This window comes from Rhinatrema bivittatum, chromosome 1 (assembly GCF_901001135.1).
Source record: "Rhinatrema bivittatum chromosome 1, aRhiBiv1.1, whole genome shotgun sequence".
Classification (NCBI taxonomy): Eukaryota; Metazoa; Chordata; class Amphibia; order Gymnophiona; family Rhinatrematidae; genus Rhinatrema; species Rhinatrema bivittatum.
Genome location: NC_042615.1, coordinates 3,435,446 through 3,442,942, shown reverse-complemented (window position 1 = coordinate 3,442,942; position 7,497 = coordinate 3,435,446). Strand labels below are relative to the sequence as shown.

General features: G+C 36.6%; 2 long non-coding RNA genes across 2 annotated transcripts; one reads left to right on the top strand and one right to left on the bottom strand.

Annotated features, from left to right (window-relative positions):
* Positions 1–1,658: 1,658 nt before the first annotated feature.
* On the bottom strand, positions 1,659–3,145 carry LOC115079810. Its single transcript, XR_003853387.1, has 3 exons — positions 3,099–3,145; positions 2,146–2,279; positions 1,659–1,711 (listed from the first exon to the last, which is right to left on the bottom strand). It is a non-coding gene; the product is annotated as an uncharacterized LOC115079810 (long non-coding RNA).
* A 2,411-nt stretch (positions 3,146–5,556) lies between these two features.
* Positions 5,557–7,108, top strand: LOC115079806. Its single transcript, XR_003853386.1, has 3 exons — positions 5,557–5,664; positions 6,485–6,618; positions 7,056–7,108. It is a non-coding gene; the product is annotated as an uncharacterized LOC115079806 (long non-coding RNA).
* The last annotated feature ends 389 nt before the right edge of the window (positions 7,109–7,497 follow it).

Genomic DNA, 7,497 nt, shown 5'->3' with positions numbered 1-7,497 from the left:
CACTAACACCTTCTTCCCCAGGTGGAAGCACCAAGAATGTGAGGACTGGGCCCAGGGACATCGTATGAGGTAAGCGGTCAAGGGGGTCTTGCATTCCTTATAAAATAAATCAAGAAGAAATAAAACATCAATCATAATAATAAACCATACTAATAAAAGAAATGTCAAATAAACTCCTACAAGCAGTCGCAATATAGATCGGCCATGCTGGTTATGCACCGTGTCGTGCGGGGCCTTCTTGCTGGTGGGGTGTGGGACACCTGCCAGCACATTATTCAAATGCGCCAGCATTGTGTAGGGCCTTCTTCTTGCTGGCGGGGAGTGGGAACCTGCCAGCACCTTATTAAGTGTGCTGCCACTTCTTCCTTTATCCTTAAAGTAAGGCAAAGTGAGGCAGCAACCACAGGGGTGTTTTGGGGGAGCACTTTCTGCCACCTCAACATTTTGCCGCTTGAGGCGGCCGCCACATTCTGCCTCATTATGGAATTACCCCAGCATGCTAATATACTCCATTAAGCCTTAGGAGGTAATTTTCAAAGGAAAATGTAAATGTAAAAATAGCAAACTATTGTAGCAATTTTAAAAAACTCATTTACCCTTGTTAAGTGCACTTAAAGTGGGTAAAACCTATTGACAAGACAATAGCATATTTTTTAACAATTTTCAAAGGCACTTCACAGGGAAATGGACTTTTAAAAATTGCTATGATCGTTTGTTACAATTACATTTTCCTTTGAAAATTACTCTGAGTGTGCAAAGCAATAAAACACTTCTAAAATAGGTTTTAACATTCAACTACAAAAGTCTGATTTTAAATTTCATTAGTTTGTGCACATTTTAGAACGATAGTTCTTTTGCAATAGATTTAATTAAGAAAAGAAACATACAGTAAAAAATAACTTTGTCTCTTTCCTTGAGGAAAATCAACTATGAATGTGTAATTGTAAGTTGTGAACCTAAAGAGCTTTCACCTTCCTAATTTTCTACCTGGAGCTGTTCATGTTGATAATTAGTAGTAAAAGCGTAATGACATGCTGCGATACTACATTTAGAAATAAGTTAAACAAAGCCTTCATGGAGAGAGATTCTATAACTTTTCTAAAAAATTTTAAAAAGCTATGATTCTGCATAGCAGTTTTAAAAAATTCAAATGATCTCAGTGAAGGCCTTAGGCCAAATTCAAACCATTTATGGCACTAAAGTATGGGTGTGGATCTCTTGTTTATTCATGGGAAAGGGCTGAACTGAGTTGACTGATTCAATCATTTCAGATGAATTCATTCCAGAAACAGGCAACTGAGGGAAAGGTATTAAATACATTATTTACACTTAATAGAATTAATACACAAATATTTATAGATTTTTAGTTAAAATTTTGGAAAAATCACTCAGGCTCAAATGTATTTCTATAGCTCTTTATATGTGGCCTAAGCCTTTGCAATGGGAGCAGGCCTCAGGCCAGGCCCTACTGTCAGCCTTGGGCCTCGGCAATGGGATTAGGTCTCAAGGTAGGCCTTAGTGTTGGGCCTAGATCTAGGCCTGGGCTTCAGTGACATGACTCAGCCTTGGACCAGGCCCTGGCTTCGGGCCTAGGCCTTGGTGGCGGGACCCAACCTCAACAGAAGAATGAAAGGATGGATCGGTAAAATGGACTTTTATTGGAACTTGCCCGACTCTGGCCGAGTTTCGCTCTGCCGAGCTGCCTCAGGGGCTGTGGCACATAAATATAAACAATTAAAAATGCACACAAACATAAATATTTGTATAAACATATGACTTATGATATAAAACATATTCAAAAAAATATATTAAAAGAATATATTAAATAGTAAAAACACTTAAACATGGAGACAGTGCTTGTTTTGTGTGCATAAGATGATGATGTTACATAAAAAGTTACGTATTTGAGAGTACAGATACTGTGGCTGAAACATCAATTAAAAAGCGGAGTGGAAACAAGTCTTACAAAGGACATGGTCTATAATGATTGTTGCACAATGCACTTCATCAAACAGCATATGGCTGATACATGCAAAATTTGTAACAAACAATAAATATATTATTGAGGAGGTCAATGTGTATAATTAATAAGAAAAATAAAAAAATATATAAAAAATTGTAAAGATGGCAAACTAAATCTTGTACCTTGTTGAGCCAGAAACTTGGCTCTATATACTTGTGCTGATTTCCTAGGATGAAGGAATATGAGTGAACACACCGAATCCGGGCTTGTCACTTGTAATTCATCAATCACTTGTGTGAACAGTATTGAAGCAATTCTTATGGAACAAAAATTCTTAATTACCTTAGTTATCAAGAATAGGTATAAATAAAAAAATGAACACATGCATTCGTCAGACTACAAATCTGAATGACTTCATTCTGAAATTGATACTGACATCTTGTATCATTATTATTAAGCTGTTATATGTCTTTCAACTGATCACAAATCGATAAGGAGTTAACGGTAAAAAAATGAATGAATAGTGAACCTTACTGCATGTAATGCAAGCAATAATTTTTAAATTTTTAATTTTTACAGTGTGTTAAATCTTGATCCGGTAGATACCAGGAACAAATCAAAGATGAAGTTAAAAGCAATACAATAATAAATTTCGCTACAAAATGAACAAATGAATAAAAACAGCTTCGATACAATAGTGCTCCCTAGAACATAAATAGCTAAAATCCACTTCGATACAATGCTAACAATACTTCTTATCAACAGTATGTAGAAAATTCAAAACGAATGATATGCGGGGAGACGTGTGCCAAAGCAATGTAATAATGAAAATGATGCGCTGGACAATAGTTAAATTCCTAATATATAAAAGTGCATAAGTCAAACAGCATATTGTGGCTGTCCGCGAATATGCATCCATCGGAAGCTGTGTCACAATGAATACCGAACAAAAATGATGGAATCACTAACTGTTAAATCTAATGTATAAAAGTGCTAAAGTGGGGCAGCATGCAGATAATATCCAAGCGCAAGAAACTATGTCATATTAAGTATGCGCTTAAGCAGACAAAAATATATATAAGAATGAAATCGCTAGCTATTGAAACTAAAAAGAACACAATCACTAATATTTTACCTTTGTTGAACTTGCACCGGTCACATACTGCTCTGACAAACACTGCAAGAACCAGTTAGTACCTGTATTGGACCTTTATTTTTCCCGCTTCTCACTCGAAATCACGCGAGAATAGACACATGTGTGGACTGATTGGCTCATAGACATTGTGGATAATGAGAGACTTAACTAGACCGGTGTGTATAAAAAAAAAAAAAAAAAAAAAAAAATGGATTAATCTTACTGATCTAATCTGTGCAGTAAGAGATTCCACTCATATGATTAACATCCTCATGGACTTGACAGTAGATAGTACAGATACTTTTTTGGCAACTATGGATGTAGACTCACTTTACACCAACATCCCTCAAGACAAGGCTATAAACATCATTGAAGAAACAATTTATGGAAGAGACACACAGACTAGGATACCGACCCAGCTGATTTTAGAATTAGCAACAATAGCACTCACAAAAAACTTTTTCACTTTTGACAAGAAATTTTATGTTCAAATTAAAGGGGTGGCGATGGGGTCAGCTATGGCCCCATCAATAGCAAATCTTTATGTAGCCAAATTCGAGGAATTATATCTCACCAATTGCAAATACAGTGGAAACATCCTACTGTGGGAAACGGTTATATCGACGACGTGTTCCTTGTATGGAAAGGTAGTGAGGAGTCTCTGTTGGAATTCAAGAATTGGAATAAATAGGTTGGATAGTAATCTTAAATTTAAGATGGATTTCAATAGGCAGAGAATTGCGTTTCTAGATATTCTAATTATGAATACTCCAACAGGGTTCATGACGGACATATACCGTAAGCCCACAGATATGAATAAACTCCTCGCATATGACAGCTGTCACAATAAATCCTTAATACGCAATTTGCCTTACAGCCAATTCCTCCGCCTTAGAAGATTGTGCACTGATGACAAGACATTCAAGATTAGGTCTTCTGAAATGAAGAATAGGTTCAGAGAAAGGGGTTATCCGAAAACTTGTGTGGAAAGTTGCTTGACAAGGGCTGAAACACAGGAACGCTCTGGTTTGTTGCAACCAAAAAAGAAAGTTACTAAGAATGAGAAGATTATTTGCCCCCTTACCTTCACAGGACTCTCACATGACATTATTAAAATCATTAAGAACATTGGTACGATCGTACAGTCTCTCCCACAATTTAAAGGAAAAGAAGTCATGATTGCAAATAAACGCGATAAAAACATAAAAGAATATATTTCTCCTTCAGCTTTACCATCTATTAAAAACATTAGCACGATCAGACAGGACATGGACCCTGTGGGAAGTGCAGCGTATGTCCAGTTAATCTAAAACACGATCGATACTCATTCCCAACACTGGTAGAATTTTCAAGCTCGGCAGTCATACTAATTGCAAAAGCGTAGGCGTGATTTATATAGCAAAGTGTCCATGTGAGAAAATATACGTAGGAAAAACTGGAAGACAGTTCAGTAGAAGAATCATAGAGCATAAGAGTGCTATTAATAGAAAATGCGAGGGTAAACCATTGGTCGCACATGCGATAGAGATGGGCCATAGTTTTACAGACTTCAGATTCTGTGTCATCAAACAGCCGTTAAAGAATTGGAGGGGGGGTGACTTTGATAATTTGTTACTAAGATTAGAACAACAATTTATTTTTGATTTAAGACCCTTTCTCCCATGGGGTCTCAATGGTGAACAGATCTCAGTGTATACCTATAGACCCTTATTTCACATGGATCATATCCTCTCTTGCAATCAATATATGGCATATATAATTTATTCTATATGTTTTTTGTTTGATTTTTTGTTGTTTTTATTTTGGAATATGGTGTTTCATAATTATATTTAGGTCCACATGCATTTTTTGTTGCGCTTTCCCTTTCTGCTCCCCCCTCCCACTCCCTTGTCCTTCCAATTCCCTTTAACACCCTGCCCCCTTCCCCCTCCCCCCCCCTTTGGTGTCCACCCCCCTTCCCCTTTTCCCCTTCCCCCCCCCCCCTCCCTCCATTTTCCCTATCCCTCTAGCACCCCCCCCACCCCCCTTTCCCCTTCCCCCCTTCCTCCCCCTCTCCCCTTCCTTCCCCCCCCCTACCCCTCCTTCCTCTCTTTCCCTCCACCCTTTAAATTTTAATTCATATTTTTTACTTGGTTCCCCAAAAAATGATGCAGTTTTTAAGAATGTTTGATTTTATACATGTTCACACTAATTTACTCCTTTTTAAAGATGCAGTGTTTTAAAGTATTTGTGTTTACTTTTTGACCGTACATCCGCTTTTCAGCAGTTGTACAAATGAAGGAATATGAGTCAACCGCAGACATTTGTTCATTATATTTTCTCCTCTTGTCACCACTTTTGCATTACTGCACAGATTAGATCAGTATTGATTAATCCATTTTTTTACACACCGGTCTAGTTAAGTCTCTCATTATCCACAATGTCTATGAGCCAATCAGTCCACACATGTGTCTATTCTCGCGTGATTTCGAGTGAGAAGCGGGAAAAATAAAGGTCCAATACAGGTACTAACTGGTTCTTGCAGTGTTTGTCAGAGCAGTATGTGACCGGTGCAAGTTCAACAAAGGTAAAATATTAGTGATTGTGTTCTTTTTAGTTTCAATAGCTAGCGATTTCATTCTTATATATACTTTTGTCTGCTTAAGCGCATACTTAATATGACATAGTTTCTTGCGCTTGGATATTATCTGCATGCTGCCCCACTTTAGCACTTTTATACATTAGATTTAACAGTTAGTGATTCCATCATTTTTGTTCGGTATTCATTGTGACACAGCTTCCGATGGATGCATATTCGCGGACAGCCACAATATGCTGTTTGACTTATGCACTTTTATATATTAGGAATTTAACTATTGTCCAGCGCATCATTTTCATTATTACATTGCTTTGGCACACGTCTCCCCGCATATCATTCGTTTTGAATTTTCTACATACTGTTGATAAGAAGTATTGTTAGCATTGTATCGAAGTGGATTTTAGCTATTTATGTTCTAGGGAGCACTATTGTATCGAAGCTGTTTTTATTCATTTGTTCATTTTGTAGCGAAATTTATTATTGTATTGCTTTTAACTTCATCTTTGATTTGTTCCTGGTATCTACCGGATCAAGATTTAACACACTGTAAAAATTAAAAATTTAAAAATTATTGCTTGCATTCACATGCAGTAAGGTTCACTATTCATTCATCTTTTTTACCGTTAACTCCTTATTGATTTGTGATCAGTTGAAAGACATATAACAGCTTAATAATAATGATACAAGATGTCAGTATCAATTTCAGAATGAAGTCATTCAGATTTGTAGTCTGACGAATGCATGTGTTCATTTTTTATTTATACCTATTCTTGATAACTAAGGTAATTAAGAATTTTTGTTCCATAAGAATTGCTTCAATACTGTTCACACAAGTGATTGATGAATTACAAGTGACAAGCCCGGATTCGGTGTGTTCACTCATATTCCTTCATCCTAGGAAATCAGCACAAGTATATAGAGCCAAGTTTCTGGCTCAACAAGGTACAAGATTTAGTTTGCCATCTTTACATATTTTTTATATATTTTTTTTATTTTTCTTATTAATTATACACATTGACCTCCTCAATAATATATTTTATTGTTTGTTACAAATTTTGCATGTATCAGCCATATGCTGTTTGATGAAGTGCATTGTGCAACAATCATTATAGACCATGTCCTTTGTAAGACTTGTTTCCACTCCGCTTTTTAATTGATGTTTCAGCCACAGTATCTGTACTCTCAAATACGTAACTTTTTATGTAACATCATCATCTTATGCACACAAAACAAGCACTGTCTCCATGTTTAAGTGTTTTTACTATTTAATATATTCTTTTAATATATTTTTTTGAATATGTTTTATATCATAAGTCATATGTTTATACAAATATTTATGTTTGTGTGCATTTTTAATTGTTTATATTTATGTGCCACAGCCCCTGAGGCAGCTCGGCAGAGCGAAACTCGGCCAGAGTCGGGCAAGTTCCAATAAAAGTCCATTTTCACCGATCCATCCTTTCATTCTTCTGTTGTTCGTCACATTGGATCGGTTACCGGTTTGCTTCCTGAGACGACCAGGTAGCCACTTTACATATGTCTATAGGAGAGACATTTCGAAGATGTGCTATGGATGTTGATATAGCTCGTACTTGATGAGCATTTGGAAACTTCGGTAGAGTTTTACCTTGTTTAGCATAGCAAAAGGTTATATTTGTGCTATCCAGCTAGATATTGTTCGTTTGGTTTCTGGTAAACCTGGCAAGTTAGGGTTAAAGGAGACAAAGAGTTGAGAAGCCCGTTGATCAGAATGTGTTCTTTGTTTGTAATATGCTAATGCTCTTTTGCAGTCTAGCGTATGCAGCAGTCGTTCCCTGTTGT